Raw genomic sequence first — 24788 nt, forward strand, 5'->3', positions numbered from 1 at the left:
ACTTGCTCAAATACATTTGTTACTGAGCTCTCAATTGAGAAGTGTGCTCACTCGGGAGAGAAAATTGGTTGAGTGTGAATCCATTTTATAGTGTATGTAGTAATGACAAAAGAAGTATACTCACCTGGGGGATGAAATTTCACAAGTGTATGAAGTAAAGCGAGTGGCATGACTGATAAGCCCAGTGTACACATTTCTCTAGCACTGGGAACAAGAGTACTGACCTGGATGCAACTCCAGGATCCACTGTTCAAGTGACTTCAAATAGCAGAACAGTGGTCTCTTGTCCAAAAACCCTTGCCTGATCACCCTCAAATGATATTTACTCACCTGGAAGGGACCAAGATACAGATAATACTAAACTCAGAGATAAGGTCGGCCACTTAGCTTTATCTTGAACTGCTAAACCAAGATGACACTATTGAGACCAGGAAGGACAGCTCACCCAATATGCAACATAAATGATCAACAAGACATCAAGATGCACCACCAGAATGATATTGGATGCACACATTCACAATGCACTGACCACATGATGACTCTAATCACGTATACAACAAACTCCTGAGTCGGCCTGCATAACAATCAACTAGGCATCAAAATGGTCAAAGCCACATCGTGCACAGCCACTGAAATGCCTGTATTGCAGGCAAGATGCCCATCCTCCCAAGTGATAATGAACTGATAAATTCAGCAGTTGCAGGACTCAAATTAAGTTGGCATGCTTCACACATGTCAGCTCTTTACAACCAATGGCATGGGTACCCGTCACAATAGGATAACCTACAAATCACATATGTATAAGGGCTTTGGAAAATGCCAATGTAAACTCTTGGCGGTAGATGTCACAGTACAACAAGTAACGTACTTTTCACATCAACAGGTTGAGCTGCCACTGGCCATACAGAGGCCACAGAAGAAACTGCCACTATTCCCATGGATAAAGCCCTCAGTGATGATAACACTTTGGATGTCTAAACATGGAGGATAGTTCAGGCCCATCTGGACAACCTGGTCAGACCCTACAGTGAGTCTCACTGTGTCCACATCAAGACCTCCCAGCCCAATTGCCTCGACCTCCCAGGCAGCCTTATGCCCCCAACCTTCTGTGTCCCCAGGACAGTGGCAACTATCTTGTGCCGTCCAGTCCTGGATCTAGAGTTGCAGCACAACACCTTTCCCAATTATGATCCTGGAACCAGTAGTAGGGGCACCTTGTGGCAAGGGCACAGGCCTGTGGGGGTAGGGTTCATGGGAGAGGTGTTGTGGGCCACTTCCTTGTCAGGAAACCATGGGTCAAGTCTTGGGAATCCCAAGGCGTCATGAGCCTGGTACTGTCCAAACTCTGGGAGATGAAGCAGCCTCATGAGAGACACCCATGGGGATATGCTTGGAGACCACCATAACCAAGCTGGCCACCCTAACAGGGGTATTGAGGGACATTAGAAGTAACCTGGTCAGGGAACATCAACTAAGGATTACAACCAAAACTCACAAACTTATTGCTACAATTGTCTGGTCACACCAAACATTTTATTTCACTGTACAGCACATAGCTGTCCATATGTTTGGACTGTCTGAGCCTAGAATGGCTGACTCATATTTTTCAAGGTAGATATATGGAGGTACAGTTTTGCAGAAGGAATGGTCTTGTCAGACATTGTCCTGTAGAATTGGCAAACAGAGAGGTGAATGGTGTCACCAGCTTGAGTCTTATCACATACTCAAACCAAGTAATCCAACATCACACAAACCAAGATAACAGGCAGAGGTCAGTACAACAGTCTCTGATCACATGTCCATCATAATTCAATGACCATGCATCTCGTGGTATGACACAAACATATGTCAATGCTGTGGCACAGGTACTGTGTCCTGCAACGATGAAACCTATCTACAGCTACATCTAGGTCATACAAGAAGAGTGTTTAGCCTATGTGAAGGGTGAATGCCTAGCTTGCACTTGATGACAACATATTTTGTGCCCATGTGACCACACACATGATACAATCAGCCCAACACAGCACACTAAACAAATTCAATGTGCACTTCTGCCCTTCCACCCAAACACTTCCAAGCTGACCTGTCACAAGTCTCATACACCCCAAATCTGTGACCTACGTTACCTGGAACAATCCATGTCCACTTCTTATGTTGAAACAGCATCAGATACCTGGCAATGTCACAACTCTGAAATACCCACATGAGGATCTCATGGTGAAGGTACCTGTACAAAGACAAAACAAGGAGTATAGATTTGAAAACATACCTACAACACAAATCACGTAGCAAGCATCTGGAAATGAAGTTACTTTGCAATGAGACTGGTACAGAAAAGCAGTTACACCAAGGTGGGGATATGTCAAAGGCTAACTCTTCAAGCACCCCTTGCCTGAATATTGCTGAGCATTAGCTTCCAAGTGTTATGCCAAAACACTGTACTCCACACAATCTGACAACTACAGTAGTTCGTACAGTCACAGTCATTGCATCACATAACATACTTACACTAAAGAAAATTAGTTATTGATGAGGTCTGCTCCTTCCTCTTTACCACTGTCATCCTCACTTGGCATTTCAGGAGGCTCACCTGGTGGCACTGCCGGCTGCCCCTCCTCTGGGATGTATGGATATTCCTCCTCAGGGCAATGTTGTGGAGCATGGAGCAGGTCACAATGACCTTACACACTTTTCTGGGTGAGAGGAGGAGGGCTACACCAGTCTGGTCCAAACACCTAAATCTGGCCTTCAGGAGTCCAAAAGCCCGCTCTGCTCCCTGCCTTGTTCTTACATCAGCCTCATTGAAGCAGACTTCCCCTGGCGTAGTTGGATTCCGTATCGGTGTCAGCAACCAAGGACGGTTTGGATATGTTGAGTCTCCTGTTAAGGAATGGGACACATGTGCAACGAGTCCTTTTCAGAATTTTTGCACCAGACATTAGACACACCCAAACAGAACAGATGTGGCTTACCAACCAGCCAGGCCCTATATGGGTACATTTGTGACATCAACTCGGGGACAGTGCTGTTATACATAATGAAGGCATCATGGACTGAACCTGGATAATGGGCTCAGACCTGTGAAATGTATAGGTCCACCAAGCATATAACTTGGATGTTGATGGAGTGGAAGTTCTTTCGATTGCAGTATATTTGTTCACTGGCATGCATTGGGCCCAAGCCAATATGTGTGCCATCAATAGCCCCCCATCACATGTGGGATGCATGCAAAACCCTGAAAGTCAGCCTTCATATGGGCTAAATCCTCATGAGGGGAAACTTAATGTAGCATTCAAGGTGTTTCAGCATTGCTGAGAGGAGATCCTTCAACACCAGACTGGACATAGTTTGGGATGTACTGCCAGTTTGTGCCACTGTATGTTGGAAGGACCCTGTGGCTAGGAAGTGCAACACTGACACGACTTGTGCAATGGGCGGTATGCTGGCTGGATTACTAATAGCTGGCATCAGATCTGGCTCCAACCGGTGACAAAAGTCTACTTTTGTTTGCTGATTCATATGATACAGGAGGATGGTCAGTGGATGGTGGACAGTTGGTTGTCACATCCTCCCTCTGTACCTGCATATGACAAGAAATCAGTTCTGATATTAGTCTTTTGTCCACAGCAACATACATGATGGATGTCAAGATAACAAGTGACAAGACAATTTAGAAGGGATGCACATCGCAAACAGTACACATCACAGCTACTGATGACACATGGGGCACGTTACCCCCTTGGTTTGCCACACATGTGTATACATGAGATATCTAGACCTAAAAAAAAAATGTGCATCATAAATGTCATTTAGTATTTGACTGGATGTCCCAAGCGGACAAAATGACCTTTGACGGGGGTGGACTGTGCCCCACTGTAAATTGACATATGTGCCCTGCAACATACTACAATGGTGTTTGTGTAGTGGGACCTACATGACAAGACAGGATAAGCATGTTTGTGTGCTCAAAACAACGTTTTTGGAGGTGTGACACAGTTTTTAAAGTTTAATACCACATTTCAGGCCTCTAAAATAGCTCCCGGCTGACCTACTCCAGTGGACATTCGGCACCACCTGCAAGCACCTGCAGAAGTCGTCATGGCGGTAGGTGGTTGCAACCACAGCAGATACAGCCATAGGCTAACAGTGTTGCCATTGCCAGTCGTAGGCCGATGGTTGTGTCTACCGGCGGTGATGCCCACGTATGTGGCGGACGTGACTGCCATGTTTTGCAGATTCCCTCACTGACACTGCTGCCAGCAAGACCTTCACGATCAAGTTGCTGTGTACCCCCTCTGGGAGCAATTACACCACGTCCAGTAGGTGATATAGCCCCAGCCTCCTCTCCAGAAGAGCTGGTGAGGCCAGTTGGTGAGGTCTTACCCCTGAATGAACAGCTCTATGGTGCACCAGAGAAGCAGGTAAGTGCCTCCTGTGAACAGTTTCCTCTGTACTTCACCAATTATTTCCTCCTCTCTGGCTAGACAGTGCTCATGTATGCCAGATTGACTACCCATGTGCCTGTAGGTACAGTCTGTGATTTTGTTTGTGTAACTAGATCCTTCTTGTGTTTGATGCACATAACTAGGTGAGTTAACATTACAGCCATCTACTGACACCTCTTACCTCATTATTGTTGTATATGTGAGACAACATGCATGTGTATGGCAGTATGAACCAAGTATGCTTATGATAGGTTCAGCTGTGAGTGAAGTGAGCTATTGATATATTGCCACAGAGATTTCTTCACATATCTGCCCTTGCTAGACTGTGGTTTGTTAGGCATGTCATCACCCTCTCTGCCCTTCATATTGCCACATACCACATGGCAATTAGCTGTTGGCTACAGGGTGTACTGTCATGCAGGGATGTGATGGGAATGTAGCGTCATGTAGGTTCTGTCTGCTCAGCCTGAAGAGACCATGGCCTGTCACATGTATCTCCCAGTATGGGTTCTAGTCTAGGCTGGTGTGGAGTCACTGTGGCTATGAAACCTTGGTACTGTGCCCATTCCTGGGACCCCAGCAGACCCTGCCATATGGCCAATATGAGGCTCTGGTGTAATATGCTGCCCAGAATGCCTCATTTCTTTGATCAGATTAGTAATAGGTACAGTGGTAAATTGCTGGTCTAGTACACATGTGCACTTAGCATCATTGTCAATGTGTGTATTTAATTCATGACAGGTCCCTTACTCCCATAGTCTTATTGTCACCTTCACACATCTCATATTTGTCTTGTGCAGGCTTATTGCATAAATGACATTTCCACATTGCAGATAGTGTGCTGATTCCTGGTAGACCAGGATATGACTCTGTAGCTGGGTCACATAGCAGCATATGGGTAATACACACCTTTGTTTGTTGGATGCCATCTCTGCAGGATGGACACATGTCCAAAAGCGTGTTCTGTGGTCCATATATATGACACAGAACTCCACCCCCTAAAGTGGTATAAGTCTGCATTCCATTGTAAATATCCACACATGGACAGGCTAGACACTTTCTGTATCCACCATGCCAGTCCCTTCATTGTTACTCATGAGTAATGTTGAAGATTGTAGTCTGGCAGTAGCCTTGTGGGACTGTATGCAGAGAGTCATTCCCACAGAGTGTGCATGTGTTGGTCCATTCATGGGTTTACCCTTCAGAAGCCACAAGAGTTGTGATGCGACTCATAGTGGCTCACATATCAGTCAGATTGCTAGAGCACGTCCCACGTGATGTCAGTAAGCTTGCTTAGTCATTGTAAGGCCTGAGCACTGTGGTGGGTTGTTCTGCAGATTGGGAAATATATGTCTGTAGTAATGGCCGGGTACTCATTGGCTTGCATGTGTCACACTTGGGTAGTAGTGACAAATAGGAAAGTTCTACCTTGATGTTACTGACATGTATGTGACTCAACCATTTGTGATGAAACTTGTCAACATGATCTCTTGATTTGTCTTTTGCATCCATGCAGGTTAATGCCCATCAAAAGAAGGGGAGATGGACAGCCATCGCCAAGAAGGTACAGAGCCGGCGGAGCACCCAGTGTCACAAGAGGTGGAGGACCTGAGACATTGGGCATGGAAGATCACAGAGGTCCAGCTGGGGCTGTCCTCCCAACGTGGGCAGGGTGCCCGTCAGGCTACAATCCTACTGATGGCCCGCATTCTAGCAATGACCTATCTGGACCTTGATGGGCATTTGAGGGCAGCACAGCAGCCACAAGGGGGTGAGTACAGGGCATATTCCTGCCTCTCTCATTGCCAAGTGATTGAGTGAGGTCCTGACAGCTCCCCCTGACAATTAAGAATGAGTCACATGTCACACAGTACACAAGAGATTGTTTATGTTATCATGTTATGTGTTGTATGTTGAAGTGACTTGCCTATTGGACCAGGGATCTAGGACAAGAATGGGTGGAATCCTGAACCACTTGCTCTTCAAGGACCACATATGGATGGGTACATTGATCAAAAATGTACGGTTTATTGTTGTATTGTGTAAAATTACTATGCAAAAGACCACTACTCCTCAGTGTTCTAGACCAAAGGTAAGCAGGTAATGAATCACTGTCCTCTGCCATGTTCCTGGGTACATGTGTATGTTGGCATCTGCCCCCAGAGGCCACTTGTCTTCAGTGTCTGATGAGTGCTGGTGCCTAACTGCGGCCTGTAATGTGAAGGTGTCCAATATATATGTGAAAAGGCTTACATTGTGCTTTGGGTACGGCTATAGATCACTACTTTCCATTGGTAAGTGGGGACTTCCCTTTGACATGATTTATGTGTGATGACTGTTTCCAACATTCTTTGTGCCTTTATGTCAGCATGTGTCCCTTTCTCTTTAGTATACGTTTATAAGCAGCAGTTTTATGCATGGTCTACCTACGTTGCTGGGGTGATGTCTTTATTCCCTGACAATATGTGCATGGCAAACTGTTTGTGGAATAGTACATTCACAATGGGGATAATTTTCATGTTGTGCCACATAAAGGAGTGTATCACAATAGCTTTTTGTCTGAGACATTCCCTAATGCGCTATAGTATGCATCTATAACTGCAATAGCAATGAGGCACATGACAGGTAGGCCAAGAGTTAAGAGGTAAAATGTGAATATCTATGCCCTTGATGTGGCATCATGTGGTAATGTGTACTGCACAAGTGTAATGGTTAAGGTTCATGCCCTGGCTATTGGCATGCATCATAGAGTGACTTCTAGTTTTGTTTAAACAACATGTGTTTGCGTACAGGCATTCATCCACTGACATATGGGTTTGCATGAGCATAATGGGATAGTGATGTTGCTTTCCATTGGGCAACATGTTGAGGGTCTTCTACAAGTCCTTGCAACTTCTGTGTTTCTATTACATGCAAAGGACTAATGACTTCTACTAATGCACTCAGAGTATGTCATTGTAAGGCATGTCAGACATTAGTAGTGATCACCCTGGGGCTTGCTGATTCATAGTGTTGTGTAATCTGGGGACATCTCTCTCTGACATCTTGCACATGATATCTGCAGTGTTTATTTCCATGCCACATGTGTTGCCTATCTCCACAACATCAATGATACCTCCTTGACTCTACTTAGACAGATGTCACTGGGTTAAGTGTGGATTATTTCCTATCACCTTCACCAGGCTAATGTACTTTTGTTATGAGCATGACAGGAATTTGGAGCATTATTTCTTATTACATATGTGACAATAGATGTGTGCATGCCCTTGTGTGGGATCTGTGGGAATACAGTGAGCATTGGCCTACTATTGTGTAACAACAGGTAGCTGAGGTCTGCTACATGGGTAAAAGCTTTGTGGGTGTTGAGATCTACTTATTGACTGGTTATTGTGATTGCGTAACTTCAGGCATGCAATTGTAGTTATCTGAGATCCTGATTTTCATGTGGGCAACTGTTGACAGTTCATATGGCATGCATGCAGACGGTAAGGCACATATATGGATCACTGAGGTGGAGTTTGTTGCTGGGGCCTGCTTGACATCATGGTAATGTTTGCTAATCAGAGCTGTTGTTCAAGTGTGATAATGGACATGTGATGACTCTATTCCTCTTTGTCTTTGCAGCATCTTAACCTGCAACCAAAGGAGACACGGTAAAGCCGAGTGGGGAAGCATCTGGCCACTGGGCCTCGTGTCAAGACACAACTAACATAGATAGATCCAGTGGCCCGGAGTGTGAGGGCAGTGCCATTGGGGAGACCAGAACATCCTCATCATCATCATCATCATCGGATTCCTTCTCAAGTGAACACTCCCTAGTGTTGATGGACCCACTCAGTTGGCCATGCCCCCTCAACCAACCAAGAGAGTGGGCGTCTCCTTCACCGCAGGCACCTCCGCCGCAGCCACTATTACCTCTGCTGCTCTCAGCGAGGAGGTTATTGACCTCCTGACAATGATCTTTGTGGGTCGGTCAGCCATTGTGAATGTCATTCAGGGACTGCCCACCCAACTACCTCAAACCAAGGCATTCCTGGAAGGCATTCATGATACAATGGTTGGCCTACAGAGATCTTTTCAGGCTCTGGCATCCTCACTGATGGCAGCCAGTAACCAGCCGTCTTTCGTCTCCCCTCCAACTCTCTCTTCCCACTCCAAATACCCCCTTCCCCTACCTACCCAAAGCACACAGAATGACCTGCATGCATCCACCTCAACTCCCAAGAGGAGCGCTCATGAACACAAGAAGCACAAAAACACTGGCATGCAGACAAAAAATATCCACTCACAGCAACAGGCAGAACTTGCTTTGACACTCCCACCGCCCCAAGCATCATACATACAACATCAGGCATACCCAGAGGCAGCACGCCAACAGTCAGTGACTCACCCACCACACCCATAATACTTGCAAACACCATCCCAGGAGACCCCAGACATCGACCACAAGCACCACACCTGCAGACACAACTACAGACACACAGGCACCCACCTCTTTTACCATACCTGCAGTCACCACCACAACCTCCACACACATACCCCTTTACATCCACCAGCACCTCCAGCCCTCTACACCAAGACACAGAAATACCCACACTCATCACCCAAAAGACACACCAGCACACACAAGTACGCACCCATGACATTCAGATCTACATAGCATACAACCATTCCCTCAACCTCCAAATATGGACCTCCTCCTGCTGACCCACCCCATGGACCCAAGATTTTTTTTTTGTTTCAATCAATCAATCAATCAATCACTGCATTTTAAAGCGCGCTACATACCCGCGAGGGTCTCAAGGCGCTGGGGAGGGAGGGTGCTACTGGTCGAAGAGCCAGGTCTTGAGGAGTCCTCTGAAGGCCAGCAGGTCCTGGGTCTGTCGTAGGATGGTGGGGAGAGTGTTCCAGGTCTTGGCGGCGAGGTAGGAGAAGGATCTGCCGCCAGCAGTGGTTTTTCGGATGTGGGGGACTGTGGCGAGGGCGAGGTTGGCTGAGCGGAGGCTTTGGGTGGGGGTGTGGAAGCTGAGTCGGTTGTTGAGGTAGGTGGGTCTGGTGTTGTGCAGTGCTTTGTGTGCGTGGATCAGGAGCTTGAAGGTGATCCTTTTGTTGATGGGGAGCCAGTGCAGGCCTCTCAGGTGGAGTGTGATGTGGCTGCGGCGGGGGACATCGAGGAAGAGTCGGGCCGAGGCGTTCTGGATGCGTTGGAGTCGTCTTAGGAGCTTGTTTGTAGTTCCTGAGTAGAGGGCGTTCCCGTAGTCGAGTCTGTTGGTGATGAGGGCCTGGGTAACGGTTTTTCTTGTGTCGAGGGGGATCCATTTGAAGATCCTGCAGGGCATACGGAGGGTGTAGAAGCAGGACGCGGAGACGCGTTGACTTGCCTGGTCATGGAGAGAGTGGAGTCGAGGATGACCACCAGGTTGCGTGCGTGGTCCGTGGGTTCCGGGGCTGTGCCTAGTGACGTGGGCCACCAAGAGTCATCCCAGGCTGATGGGGTGGGTCCGAGAATGAGGACCTCCGTCTTGTCTGAGTTCAGCTTCAGTCTGCTGTCCTTCATCCAGTCAGCTACGGCCTTCATTCCTCGGTGGAGGTTAGCTTTGGCGGTGTGGGGATCTTCGGAGAGGGATATGATCAGCTGGGTGTCGTCGGCGTAGGAGATGATGTTGAGGTTGTGTTGTCGTGCGACGTGAGCGAGGGGGGCCATGTAGATATTGAACAGTGTTGGGCTGAGGGATGATCCCTGTGGGACGCCGCAGATGATCTCTGTGGTTTTGGAGCGGAAGGGTTGGAGGCGGACGCTCTGGGTTCTGCCGGAGAGGAAGGATGTGGTCCAGGCCAGGGCCTTCTCTTGGATACCGGCGTCATGGAGACGTGCTGATAGGGCACGGTGGCAGACCGTGTCAAAGGCTGCTGATAGGTCCAGGAGGATGAGGGCGGCTGTTTCTCCTTTGTCCATCAGGGTCCGGATGTCATCAGTGGCGGCGATGAGGGCGGTCTCAGTGCTGTGGTTACTGGAAAAAACGGATTGGGAAGGGTCCAGGATGTTGCTGACTTCAAGGTAGCGGGTCAGCTGTTTGTTGACAATCTTCTCGGTCACTTTTGCCGGGAAAGGGAGCAGGGAGATGGGCGGGAAGTTCTTGAGGTCCTTGGGATCCGCCTTGGGCTTCCTCAGAAGGGCGTTGATCTCGGCGTGCTTCCGGCTTTCTGGGAAGGTTGCTGTCTCGAAGGAACAGTTAATTGTTTTCCGGAGGTGGGGTGCGATGGCTGTGCTGGCTTTGTTGAAGACGTGGTGAGGGCAGGGGTCCGATGGGGATCCGGAGTGGATGGAGTTCATGGTTTTGATGGTGTCTTCATCGCTGATGCTTGACCAGACGGTCAGGTGACTGGTGTGAGTGGTAGTCGCAGGGGCAGTGGACTCGGTGGTGGGTGCGGGGGGGTCGGGGTTGAAGCTGTCGTGGATGTCAGTGATCTTGCAGTGGAAGAAGGTGGCCAGGGAGTCGCACAGGTCTTGAGATGGCGGGATGTCGTTGGTGATGGAGCTGGGGTTGGAGAGTTCTTTCATAATGCTGAAGAGCTCTTTGGTGTTGTGTGCGTTGTTGTCTAGGCGGTCCTTGAAGGCGGTCTTCTTGGTGATCCTGATGAGTTGCTGATGTCTGCAGGTGGCGCTCTTGAGGGCTGTGTGCTTGTCTGGTGTTCGGTCGTGGAGCCATTTCTTCTCCAGCTTCCGACAGGTGTGCTTGGAGATCCGGAGGTCCTCGGTGAACCAGGCGGCTTTCTTGTTGGTGTGATTGGTTGTAGAGGTCTTGAGAGGGGCGAGGGTGTTGGCGCAGTGGTTGATCCACTGTGTGAGGTTGGTCGCGGCTGTGTCTGGGTCGGTGGGTGGTCTCAGGGCGAGGGCGGTAGTCAGTTGGTCCTCGGTGACCTTGCCCCAGCAGCGGCGTGGTAGCTGCTGGGTGCGGTGGTGTGTGGTGGGTTTTCTGAAGGTGAAGTAGACTCATCTGTGGTCGGTCCAGTTTGGTTCGGTGGTGTGGTTGAAGGAGACGTGGGGGCTTGCGGAGAAGATGGGGTCGAGCATGTGTCCAGCGGTGTGAGTGGGTGTTGTTACGAGCTGTTTGAGTCCGAGGTTGGCGAGGTTGTCGATCGGGGCGGTGGAGTTGGCGTCGTTGTTGTTCTCGAGGTGGAAGTTCAGGTCCCTGAGGAGGATGTAGTCCATGGAAGCGAGGGTGTGGGTGCTAATGAGGTCGGCGATGGTGTCACTGAACTGTAGGCAGGGTCCGAGAGGTCTGTAGATGAGAGTTCCTCTGAGGGTGGTGTTGGGGTTGGTGTGGATCTGGAAGTGCATGTGCTCGGCGATGGTGAGGGTGTCATCGGTGTTTGTTGAGATTTTGATGGTGTCTTTGTGGATGATGGCGATTCCTCCTCCCACTCCGTTGGTGCGGTCTCTGCGGGAGATATTGCAGCCCTGTGGGATGGCTATGGCGATGTCTGGTGCTGAGGTGGCGTTCAGCCAGGTCTCCGTCAGGAAGGCGACGACGGGGGCGGTGGAGTCTAGGAGGTCCCAAAGTTTGATGGCGTGCTTGCGAGCGGAGCGGGTGTTGAGGAGGATGCAGCAGAGGTGGTTGGGTTCTCTGGCTGGTGATGTGGAGGGTTGGATGCTGGTGAATCTGCAGTTCCGGCAGGTGAAAGGCCCCCGGGTGCGTTTCGGGGTGGCCCGGTAGCAGGGGTGGTCTCGTCTGGTGTTGAGTGCGTGGAGGGTGCTTGCGTCGTAGTGCAGTCTGGCGTTGCGGGGGTGCGGGTTCCAGGGGTTCTGGTGCTGGGTGCGGTCTAGGCGCGGATGGGTGCAGATGGGCTTGCCTTAGGCACGCCTTTGGCACGCCCGCTTCATGGCCTCCATATGAGGGCAGAGGGAGGGAGGAGCAGCTGGGAGGTGGGAGCGGGGCGGCCAATGGGAGTGAAGAGGGTGGGGCAGCAGGGGCTCAGCGGCGAGGGAAAAACCCGAGGAAAAACCCGGGGAAAAAACGGCGGGAAAAGATGGCGGGAGAGGGACAACAGAGCACAGGGGTACAGAAAGCAAAACACAGGGGCACAGAATGAAAAAACAAAGTGGCACAGAAGCCAAGCGCAGGGGTACAGAAAAATGGGAGCGAATAGTCAGGCGGCAAAAGCAGCAATGGAGGTTCAACCCACAGGGGGCTGCGTGGCAATGGGGGGAGCGACCTGCCTGGTGACAGGGTCACCAGGTTTGCCCTGGATCTTACCCCTGTTCCTTCCACCCTAGTCACAAACCCTAGGTGCCACCACCCAGCTCCCAGACCCTTTCTTCCCTTCCACTTCCCATACCTCCCCTGGTCCCCCTGGCCTTATCTGTAACTCTCCCCTTCAAGAGGAAGCCCATCCCACCCATGAAGACCACCCCTCCTAAGCCAAAGTCCAGCCCCTCTCCCAAAGCAGACCTCCCCCCAGATAATCCCTGAGGTGCCTGCCTGCCCCTATGATGCCCCTTCCTGTCGTGGTTCCATGGCAGTTGGGATTCAAATCTAGGCACAACATTGTTCTAATTTGGAACCAAATATATGGACTGGCCGATGGCCTTTGGCCTTTATAAATACCAAACAGTTGTTTTTATGGGGTATACATTTGTCCTGCATTTCCTTTTCTACCTTAATGCTGTTCCTGATTGACTTGTGTTGTGTGGCTACAGTTGTGCATGTTTTAGCCTGCTTGCTGCTCCATTTGCTGTTATTTGCAGTATCTGATTTTGTGGGCAGTGCTGATGTCCCCCAAGAAAAAAGGGTGTGCTAAGTGTATGGCTATGTGGGTATAAATGAAAGGGTAGTCTCATGGCATTGTGTGGTTTCTGCTATGGTGAGTATTTCATCTTGAGTTGTCCAATGTGAGCATGAATGGTGTTAGACTTGCCCCCTGATAAGACTTATGTATTCATCTCATGTGTGTCACCTTGAGTTTTGTTAGTGCAGGCATGGAGTAAAGTCAGTTGTGCTAGCTATACTTGCATTTGACTGTGCATAGAGGTATGTCCCTTGCAGTTGAAGTTATATGTACTTTGATGACTTGCACTTCCACTTTGTGCAGATGGCATGACATTTTGGTATAGTGTTATTTGTTCCTGTGTAGGAGGCTGGCATGGTTTGTAGTGGATACCAAAGGTACTTACACATTATACCAGGTCCAGTTATCCCTTATTAGTGAAATGTAGTCAGGGTCTAGAATCCATACTCTCTAGGGGTATTATGGATGAGCAGCCAAGGCCTAACTGGGAGACATGCAAAGCTCATGCAATACCACTGTAGTCTCATAGTACTCACACATGAAAGAAAATATTCAGTGTTACAAAAATAAAGATACTTTATTTTGGTGACACAAATGCCAAAAATACCGTAGAGACTATGGCCCTCATCACAACCCTGGCGGTCGGTGATAAAGCAGCCATAATACCGCCGAAAGGCTGGCAGTGATAAATATGAAATTATGACCATGGCTGAAACTGCTCAGACAGCCACTTTAACACACCGACCGCAAGGGCGAAACCAACAGGCACCATGGCGGTAACCACCAACAGCCAAACAGCAGACAATGTTGCGACACACCTATCCACCACCTTTTCTGTGGCAGTACCAATGACATCAAAAGCCTGGGGAAACACTTGCACAGAAAGGAAACGACTCACCTCTGGAGACTCAGTGAAGAACCACGCTGCCATGGAGCCCGAGCTGTATGTGTTCCCCATGCTCTTCTACCTTCTGCACCATTACGAAACACCAACACCGGTGAAGACGACCACAGTGAGTACTTCCACCTAGCACACAGGGGAGGGGGGAGGAAAAAGAGAGTGAAACACACACGCAACACACACCCCCCGCCCCCATACACACAAGCAGATGCAGCAACATAACAGATGTACCCCGTAACCCTCTGGAATAATGCAAGGACAACACCAAAAGATTAAAGTGAGTGTAATAAGATAAAATATTATGAATACAAGCATCCAAATCAAAAAGTATATACATATATACAAATGTAGGGTCACGGCCCAGTCCTCATTGTCCGTGGGCCACAGGACCACATCACATAATCCAAGGCCCCACCTTACTCCTGCAACAACACGGAGAGAACACTGCAGGGGCATCAGGTCGAAAATAATCAGGCACCTCAAGGGGATGGGAATGGGGGGGGGACCTCAGCCGGAAGATGGTACAACGCCACTGGTCCTGGAGGGACTAATATGCCCTGTGTTTGATCCTGGGGAGTGCAAGGCCACAGTTTCTCAAATGGGTGATTTGCCCACTGCCTGGTCTTGGGGAGTGCAAGGCCACAGTCTCTCAAGTGGGTGACTTGCCCACTGCTTGGTCCTGGGGAGTGCAAGGCCACAGTCTCTCAAGTGGGTGACTTGCCCACTGCCTGGTCCTGGGGAGTGCAAGGCCAGTTTCTCAAGTGGGTGACTTGCCCACTGCTTGGTCCTGGGGAGTGCAAGGCCACAGTCTCTCAAGAGGGTGACTTGCCCACTGGTTGGTCATGGGGAGTACAAGGCCACAGTCTCTCAAGTGGGTGATTTGCCCACTGCTTGGTCCTGGCGAGTGCAAGGCCACAGTCTCTCAAGTGGGTGACTTGCCCACTGGTTCTGGAAGGGGCACTGTGGCCAGTGAGCTTCATCCTGTGGAGGATGGGGTAAGTGGATGGCTTCTCTACTGGTTCTGGAGGGGCATTGTGCCCAATGATGCAGATCTTGTGGAGTGCAAGGTCACAGTCTCTCACCTGGGTGTCAGGCCCACAGGATTTTCTGTTGCCAGGCCGCACCACAGCCCATGGATGCAGGACTACACACTGTCCACCAGTGGTGATGGCTCCTCAGTGGTGGCAGTGGTGGTGCTGCTGGTGGAGCTGGCAGTGGTAGGGCGCTCTACCCCATCCTCTACAGCATCAGACTGTTGGCCACTGGGGCTGCTGCTGCTGTCGGCGGCGCTGGTGACGGCGCTGGTGGCGGTACTGCTGGCAGTGGTGCTGGTGGCAGTACTAGTAATGGTGGGGGGAGGCTCCAGTTCAGTCCCTGCAGCCTCGGACAGCTACTCACTGGGGCTACTGCTGCTGATGTCAGTGCTGGTGGCAGCGCTGGTGGTCGTGCTGCTGGCAGTGGTGCTAGTGGTGGTGCTAGCAGTAGTGAGGGGAGGCTCCAGCCCTTCCCCTGCAGCCTCGGATGGCTGATCCACCATGGTTGGTGGTGGGGGCTCCGACTGAGTCCTAGAATCAGGCCTCCTGTCCTTTTTGCCTGCTGATGCAGGCCCCTTGCCCTTTCTGCCAGCAGCTGGGGATGGCTCCTTGCTCCTTGTGGCAGCAGCTGGGGGCTGCTCCTTGCACTTACTTTTAGCAGCTGGGGGTGCCTCCTTGACCTAACTTTTAGCAGCTGGGGTGCCGTCTTGCCTTTCCTTTTAGCAGCTGGAGGTGCCTCCTTACCCTTCCCTACAGCAGCTGGGGGTGCCTCCTTGCCCTTCCTTGCAGCACTTGGTACAGGCACCCTTTCAGTGTGGCTGCCTGGTGCCCGGGATCCTCTCCCACCTGGTGTAGAAGTGTACACTACTGTGCCCGTGGACTGGGTGGCTGAGGTGCTTGCCTGAGTTTTGACCACCCTGGCCAGACGTGAGGGATGGGGGAGGGCTAGGGAAGAGGTCAATGTTGGTGAGGAAAAGCTTCTTAGGGACATTGGGGCGGGAAGAGGAAGATGGTTTGGGAGTGGAAGAAGAGGGAGTGGTTGTAGGAGGTGTCAGTCTGCTGTGTTTGGTTGCAGGTACATGGGCTAGAGTCCGTTGTGAGGTGGATGGCTTTTGGGTGTCTGAGTGCTTGCGTTTGTGTACTTTGGGAGGAGGGGGCACAGACACAGTGGGAGAGGACACAGGGGATGTGTGCATGGAAGTGGGGGTGGTGAACGCCAGTGACGCGCATGTGCTGTTAGGTGTGCTGGTGATGGGGGTAGTGGATGAGGATGTAGTGCATGCAGGTGTGAGTGTAGAGGCAACTGGGAGGGATGTGGAGGACAAGGAGGAGGGGCCACATTGGAGGCATCTGGATGGTGTTTGTGTGAGTGCCTGTTGGATGAGATGTTGTGCGTGTGTTTACCATGTCCATTCTTGTGTGTTGTCCAGGGTGCATGCTCATCTGCCTGTGTTCTTGGCATACGTTGGGGTTGAGGGGAATGGGACTGGGTAGAGGAAGTTGTAGGAGGAGGCTAGAAACAGGGACAATGGCTGCCATCAGAGACAAGGTCAGAGTCTGGTTTTGATCTATGTTGCGCCACCATGCCTGTGTGAATGCCCTCCAGGAATGCATTAGTCTGTTGTATTTGGGCTGCCAGCCCCAGGATGGCATTCACAATGGTTGACTGCCCAACAGAGATGGATCGCAGGAGGTCAATAGCCTCCTCACTCAGGGCAGTAGGGCTAACTGGGACAGGGCCTGAGGTGCCTGGGGCGAAGGAGATGCCCACCCTCCTGGGTGAGCAGGCACGGGAAACTAGCTGAAGGGCTGCTTGGAGGGTGGTGCTGGTAGGGAGGTGGCGGCTGTACCTGTAATTGGGGTGGGCACAGAGATGTCCGCCACCACCAGGAAGCTTCCATCGGAGGAGGTCTCCATATCAGAACTGTCCCCTCCAGTCTCCGCCGTAGTGCTCCCCTCGCCCTACGTTCCATAGGTGCCCTCACCGTCAGTGGATTCGGCATCCTGGGTCCTGTGGGATGCAGCCCCCTCAGTCTCCGGTGCCTCTGCTCCTCTGCCAGATGATGCTAATGCACAGAAGGGCAGGGTGACAATACAAAAGGGGGGGAGAGACAAAGGATACACTTGGTCAATGGCGGCGCCAACACCACTGTTGGCGTACACAACACACACCCACACACACACACAGGGAACAGCCCTACGCAATAGACAATGCACTACTAGTCACAATGCTAGGCACCAGGCCATGGTTAGGGACACCTAACGCCAATTGCAGCATACCTGAGACCCACAGACGCCTGCCCAGTAGTGGATGCCTACTCGCTTGTTTGGAGGAATATTACATTAGAACCCTGCCCAACATGGGACCTTCTCTGCAATCTCAGGCCTTACCTAGGGGCACCCAGAGGCGCACATCCCCCACCCGGATACCACCCCACCAGATGCAAGTTGTATATTAGAGCACTGTACTCACCCCCTCTGGATAGGCCACTGCCAGTATGCGGGCCATCAAGGGGGTCAGGGTTTGATGGGCACCCTTTACTCGTTGGGAGGCCATCCCCAGCTGGGCCTCCACCATCTTCCATGACCAGTGTCTCAGGTCCTCTCACCGTTTCTGACAGTGGGTGCTCCGCCTGCCATAGACCAACAGGGTCCGCACGTCCTTGGCGATGGCATGCCATATACCCTTTTTCGGATGGGCACTGACCTCAAAGGAAATGGACACAGGCAAAGATATTAGTCTGATCGTCCTGCCTGTTACCCTCATGACCCACCATGCCCCTTCCCATCCCCATTACCACAGACATGGCCCACCATACATGCTGCACGCTGCCCAGGGCCCATCCACCACACACACCCTACATGAGGCCTACACACCACCGTCACACACAGGGAACAGCCCTACACCTATGCAATGCACTACCAGTGCTAATGCTAGCCACTAAGGCATGGGGAGGGGCACATACCGCCAAATGCAGCACACCTTAGACCCACACAGCCTTGACCAGTTGTGGATGCCTACATGCTGGGTAGCAGGATTATCACTTCAAAACCCTGGCCATCATGGGACCTACTCTGCAATGTCAGGCCTGGCCTAGGGACACCAATTGACACACATCCCCTACCCTGGTACCCCCCTACCATGCGTAAGTAGTTATGATGGGCACTGTACTCACCCACTTGTGGCTGCTGTGATACCCTCAAGAGACCATCCAGCTTCTGATAGGCCACAGCCAGTATGCAGGCCATTAGGGGGGTCAGGGTTTGACGGGCACCCCTTCCTCATTGGGAGGACATCCCCAGCTGGGCCACAAGCTGCACGCCGCCCAGGGGACATTTACACAAGGCCTTCACTCACACCATTCCATGCATTCACGCCCCATGCCTCGTACTCACCGTGTACTCACCTGTTGGTCTGGAGGCCCATACAGCAGTGGGTACTAGGGTAGGACCCCACCCACCAGTCGCTCCAACTCCACTGAGGTGAAGGCAGGGGCCCTTTCCCCAGTGACACGAGTCATGGTCAGTTCCAGACACAGGTCACAGCAGCACATGCAGTGTAGGTCCTCTTCTGTTGAAGGTCAGGTAGCAAGTGAGTGAACAGATAGAAAATGGTGGTGACGTCCATGGCGGTGCATACCATCACCGCCGACGTACATCACCATTGGCCACTGTACCCCATAGTGCCCAATGTTAACCAATGAGGAGTTGTACGTTGGTTTTTGAAGCCTCCCGTAATGGTGCACAATGTCCCTCCAACCTGGACAGGCGGAAGTCATTTCAGGGGGGTGCATGCCATGGCCCCTAACTGCGTCTCAGTACACATATGCACCATTTGGACCTCGCCAACACAATTCTGTTACAATCACAACATGCATTGAAGTGTAGTGGTTGGAAATAAGAGATACTGACCAGCTGCTCACCATTTTGCCTCATAGAGTGCAACCGCTGTGGATGAATAGGATATGGAGACACCCCCCATGTACAGACCCCTAGTGGACTTAGTAACAATGGAGGACAGGCACATTATCCTCATGAATAGACTGGACAGGGCCAAAATCACAGAGCTGTGTGCCCAATTGGAGCCTGACCTAATCTCTGCTAGCCGTCACCCCAACGGGATCCCCCCTCTTATGCAAGTGCTATGAGTGCTCCATTTCCTGGCAACTGGCTCCTTCCAAGTGACAGTGGGCTTGGCAGCAGGAATGTCTCAATAGTGTTGACCAGAGTGTGGTCTGCTCTGATTAAACACATGTGAAGCCACATCGTTTTCCCCCAGGTGGAGGATTTTGCCACAGTGAAAGCTGATTTCTACGCAGTTGGACATATCCCCAACATTACTGGGGCAATTGATGGTACACATATTGCATTTGTCCCCCCCCTCAGCTCCCCACTGTGAAATTAACAGGTGTTCAGAAATCAAATGAGCTTTCACTCCATGAATGTGCAGATTGTGTGCCTGTCAGACCACGTCAATGCAAAATATCCTGGATCTGTGCATGATGCCTTTATCCTGAGGAATAGCAGCATCCCGTATGTGATGGTTCGACTCCAGAGGCACAGGGTGTGGCTAATAGGTGAGCTCTGGTTCTCACCCAGTATATATTGGTGTTTGGGTATGGTGTGGGCCCTAAGGGTTAGTGTGTGGCTAAGAGTTGTCCCTCGATATCTGCAGGTGACTCTAGTTACACCATCCTCTCATGGCTACTGACCCCTGTGAGGAATACCAGGACAAGGGCAGAGGAACGTTACAATGAGGCACATGGGTAAACAAGAAGAATTATAGAGAGGACCTTTGGCCTGCTGAAGGCCAGGTTTCGTTGCCTCCATCTAACAGGTGGATCCCTGTACTACTCACCCAAGAAGGTCTGCCAGATCATCGTGGCATGCTATATGTTGCACAACCTTGCCTTACCGCGCCCGGTGCCTTATCTGCAGGAGGATGAGGCTGAAGATGGCCGTGTGGGAGCAGTGGACCCTGTGGACAGTGAAGATGAGGAGGAAGAGGATGAGGACAACTGAAGTGCAATAATTCATCAATACTTCCAATGACACACAGGTAAGACAGTGTAACTTCACATTTAGTTGACAGTTTTATGTTTGACATTGTCACTAGCAGGCTGATTTTCCTACTTCCATGGCCACTCACTGAACCCTTTGGCATCTCTGTTTGCAGATATTTGTGCCCCACTATCGCTCCTGGTTTGTTGTCTGCAGCCAACTACAGGTCATTCCTATGTATACATTACTGTACAGCTGAATTGCAATGTTTAAACCTTGTTAAACGAATACATGCTTAAATCATTTGACATACACCATACTTGTATTTTTTCAAAGGGTGTTTATTTAAGTGCTAAGAAGTAGAAGGGATAGTGGAATGGGCTGGGGTGGAGATGGACGAGAGTCTAGGATAAAGTCAAGTCTATTTGTATCACAGGGTCATTGTCCAAGAGGGCATAGGAAGTGGACCAATGGCAGTTCAAGGTGGACAGGGTGGGATACAAGGGTGACAATCAGAAGAATCTTATTTCCTGGTGGGGGTCTTGGCAATAGTCACTGGCTTCTGCCTGGATTGCAGGGAACGTTTGTGGGGTGGTTCTCCTTTTGCAGGGGGAGGGGTGCTGGTGGCCTGTTGGCCCTATGGTGGGGCCTCCTGTCCACTAGCGGCAGTGGAGGTTGAGGGCGGGCTGTCCATTGGTTTGGCTAGTGGCAGTGGCCCATTGGTGTGCCACTGCCTCCCTCATAATGTTGGCCATGTCTGCCAGCAGCCCTGCAATGGAGACTAGGGTGGTGTTGATGTCTTTCAAGTCCTCCCTGATCCCCAGGTATTGTCCCGCCTGCAGCCGCATGTTCTCCTGCAGCTTGTCCATGATCTCGCCCATCGTCTCCTGGGAATGGAGGTTTGCTCCCAGGATCACAGTGAGTGCCTCCTGGAGAGTCAGTTCCCTGGGCCTGTCCTCCCCTTGTTGTACAGCAGTCCTCCCAGCTTCCCTGTTGTCCTATGCCTCTGTCTTCTGAACCGTGTGCCCACTGCCACTGACCCCAGGTCCCTGATCGTCCTGTGTTTGTGGGGTATCCTGGGGTCCCCGTAGTGGTGGACACACTGCTGATTGACGTGTCCTGAGGACAGAGGTATGGGCCCACAGGGTGGGTGCTGTGGTGGTGTTTCCTGAGGGGGGAGGTCTGTGGTGGTGTGGGACTCTGCCTGGGTAATCAACTGTCCAGATGTCCCTGATGGGCAAGGTTGGTCATCTAGATCCAGGCGAGCAGAGCTGCTGTCATCACTGTGGGCCTCCTCTGGGGGGGGGAGACTGGATGTTGCTGGCACCTCTTGTCCGGTGACATTGGCTGGGGGACCAGTAGGAATGTAAATGCAGTGTTATCGTTTCTGCGTGTCACATCATGTGCATGGGTGTGTTTCCATCTATGGTTGTTGTTGCCCTGGCAGATTTGCCTTTGTGTGAGTTGCTATTTGTTGGGGTAGGTGATTCTCTCCAGTGTGCATGCAGTAGTGATAGGTGTCCACATATATCTGTGAGGGGTGTCCATGCACTGGTGTTGCATGCAGGGCTTGGTATTGAGATGAGTGGGTTGTGATGGTGGGGTACCTGGGAGGTGGTGAAGTGATGGGAGTAAGGGTAAGTGTGGGGGTTTGTGATGGCATGTAGGTGGGGGGGTGATAGTAATAGAGAGTTGACTTTCCAGAGTCCAGTCCTCCTACTCCGGCCAGGCCCTCAGGATGCAATATTGCCAAGACTTGCTCCTCCCATGTTGTTAGTTTGGGGGAGGAGGTGGGGGTCAACCGCCAGTCCTCTGTACAGCTAGTTGGTGTCTTGCTGCTGTGGAACACACCTTCCTTATGTCATCCCTTGTTCTAGGATGCTGTCCCACGGCGTTGACCCTGTTTACGATTCTCTACCATAGCTCCATCTTCCTAGCAATGGATGTCTGCTGCACCTGTGATCCAAATAGATGTGTCTCTACCCGGATGATTTCCTCCCCCATGACCATTATCTCCTCCTCTGAAAACCTAGGGTGTTGTTGTGGTGCCATAGGTGTAGTGTGAGTGGTGTGGGTGAGGGTGTGTGGGGTGATGTGTTGGGGTGTGTGATGTCAGGTGTGAGGATGGTGTATGGGTGATGGTGTTATGTGGCTCTGGTTGTGTGGGTGCTCTTGTTGTATCTCTCTCTCTGGTGGCAATTCTTTCTAGTTGTAAAGGGATGTGGGTATTGTGGGTGTGTGTTTTATAGTGGTGTGGGTGTGGTGTGTGTATGGGTGTCAGGTGTGTGCTGTGTGAATTTTACAGTGTGATGTTGTTTTGTTCATGTGTGTGTATTTTGAGTGCAGCGGTATGTACCGCCAATGGTTCATCCCCATTGAATGTATGCCACGGTGATTCGTGGGTCATAATGTTGTGGACATAGTTCTGTTGGCGTAATGGTTTGGGTTTGGATTCTGCCCGTTTATCACTAACCTTTGGGTTGACGGACTTGTGTGTGTGGCTGCATAGTGACAGATTGGTATGTGTGTGTCATAATATGCTTGGCGGTTATCCGGTTAACACTGCCATGCACTAAGAAAGAGGAATGGAAAAGTCGGTTTCCCACCTAGGCAAGTGGAGCATGAAGAGGGGCACTGGGAGCATTAGAAAACACGAAAGGCAAGTAATAAAACCCACTCCAAAGCCCAGGAAAGCAGGAGCAAATCACAGTAACTTTCCTAGAACACACAAGGACACAAGAAAGACGATTATGCAAGAACCAGAAGAGACTGCAAGACATTAATGAAGGATTCCTGGACCTGAAGACCTGTGGAAGAATGGGACCAAGTCCAAGATGCACTGAAGAGTCCAGGGAGAACAGAAGCCCCTGCTAACCCGGATAAAGGTACAAAAGAGGAACCACCGGTGAGGAACAACAGTCAGTATTGCACCCAAGAAAACAGATGCAGGTTCCTGGTTGGTGCAGAAGATGTCCCATGCCGGATGGATGAATGCAGTCTGGTTTATGTTGCCGGATTCCATCAAAAACCCTTGGCACATGCAAACATGCATTTAGCGGAAAATGGCGCTGCATGGGACCAGGAGGGACCTGGTTGATTCTACCCAGGAAGGGGAGTCAGAGGGCGCTGTCATCAACTTGGAGAGCCCTCAGAAGACTAGGTAGTGTGCACAGGAGTCCCTCAGCAAGGGGACAAAAAAGTTGCAAAAGGAGGCCCTACACAGAGGTATCTCAAGGCACCGGAGAACCACTCAGGAAGCTGTGCATCACAGGGAGGAGGGCTGGGGCTGGAGCCGCGCGGTGCATGAGGAACTTTGTGGAAGGATGCCAACAAGCCTAGGCAACTGCAAAGCATGTGATGCACAGGGCTACTGTTTTGCGTGGGAGGCAAGCTCTTAACTCCTCCAAAGTTGGACAGTAGGACGTCAGGACCGTCGGGACCACTTCAGTCCACCACCTGTGAGGCTGGATCCATGCAGTTCATCAGGAGAGGGGACACAAGCTATCGGTTGTTGCTGCAGAGGGGTGCCTGCTGAAGCAGGGAAGTGACTCTTCCACTTCATGGGTGATTCCTTTGTTCTTCTGGTGCAGGCTGGAGACAGGCAGTCCTTGGAGAATGCACAACATGGAAGCAGTTGCAGTTGCTGGCAGGAGTTGAAGATACAATGTTGCAGAAGTCATCTTTGCTTCTTTGTTGCACTTTGTAGATTTCCTGGAGGGTCCAGATGCAGTTTCTTTGGTAAGAAGGTGAAGTAAAGGATGTAGTGGATTCCTGCTGGAGTCTTGCATCTGAATCTAAAGAACGACCCAAGAAAGAGGCCCTAATTAGCCCTGAAAGGGGGGGTTGGTCAGCTACACAGCTAAGCACCTTTCAGGGGATGGCTCAGACGACACCTGCTGGCACTGGCCACTCGGATGCTCCCAGAGTTCCCTGCCAACTTGGAATCCAAGATGGCAAAACCCAGGGACCCTCTGGAGGAGCTCTGAGCACCACCCCTGGGGTGGTGAGCGACAGGGGAGTGGTCACTCCCCTTTCCTTTGTGCAATTTGAAACCAGAGCAGGGACTGGGGGTCACTTAACCGATGTAGACTGGATTATGCAAGGAGCGCACCATCTGTGCCCTTCAAAGCATTCCCAGAAGCTCTGGGAGGCTACCCCTCCCAAGCCTGGAACACCTATTTCCAAAGGTACAGGGTGTAACACTCCTCTCCCAAAGGAAATGCTTGTTCTGCCTTCCTGGTCTTGAGCTGCTTGAGCAACAGGAGGGCAGAAACGTGTCTGAGAGGTGGCAGCAGCTGGGGCTGCCTGGAAAAACTCAGAAGGCTGTAATGGCAGTACTGGGGGTCCTCTAAGGACCCCCAAGAGGGCATGGAATCATCCAACCAATGCTTGCAAAATCCTTGGGGTATGATTCCAACATGTTTGATACCAAACATGGCCATATCCAGAGTTACCATTGTTGAGTTGGACATAGGTAGTTTCCTATGTCCAGTGCACGCATAAAATAGCGTCTCTGCACTCACGAGGTCCAGGAAAGTGGTCCTGGAGGTCGTGGGGGCACCTCTGCTAGTGCATGGGTGCCCTCACACACAGGTACTCTACACCCTGCCTTTAGGG

This window comes from Pleurodeles waltl, chromosome 7 (genome assembly GCF_031143425.1).
Source record: "Pleurodeles waltl isolate 20211129_DDA chromosome 7, aPleWal1.hap1.20221129, whole genome shotgun sequence".
In the NCBI taxonomy this organism is placed as follows: Eukaryota; Metazoa; Chordata; class Amphibia; order Caudata; family Salamandridae; genus Pleurodeles; species Pleurodeles waltl.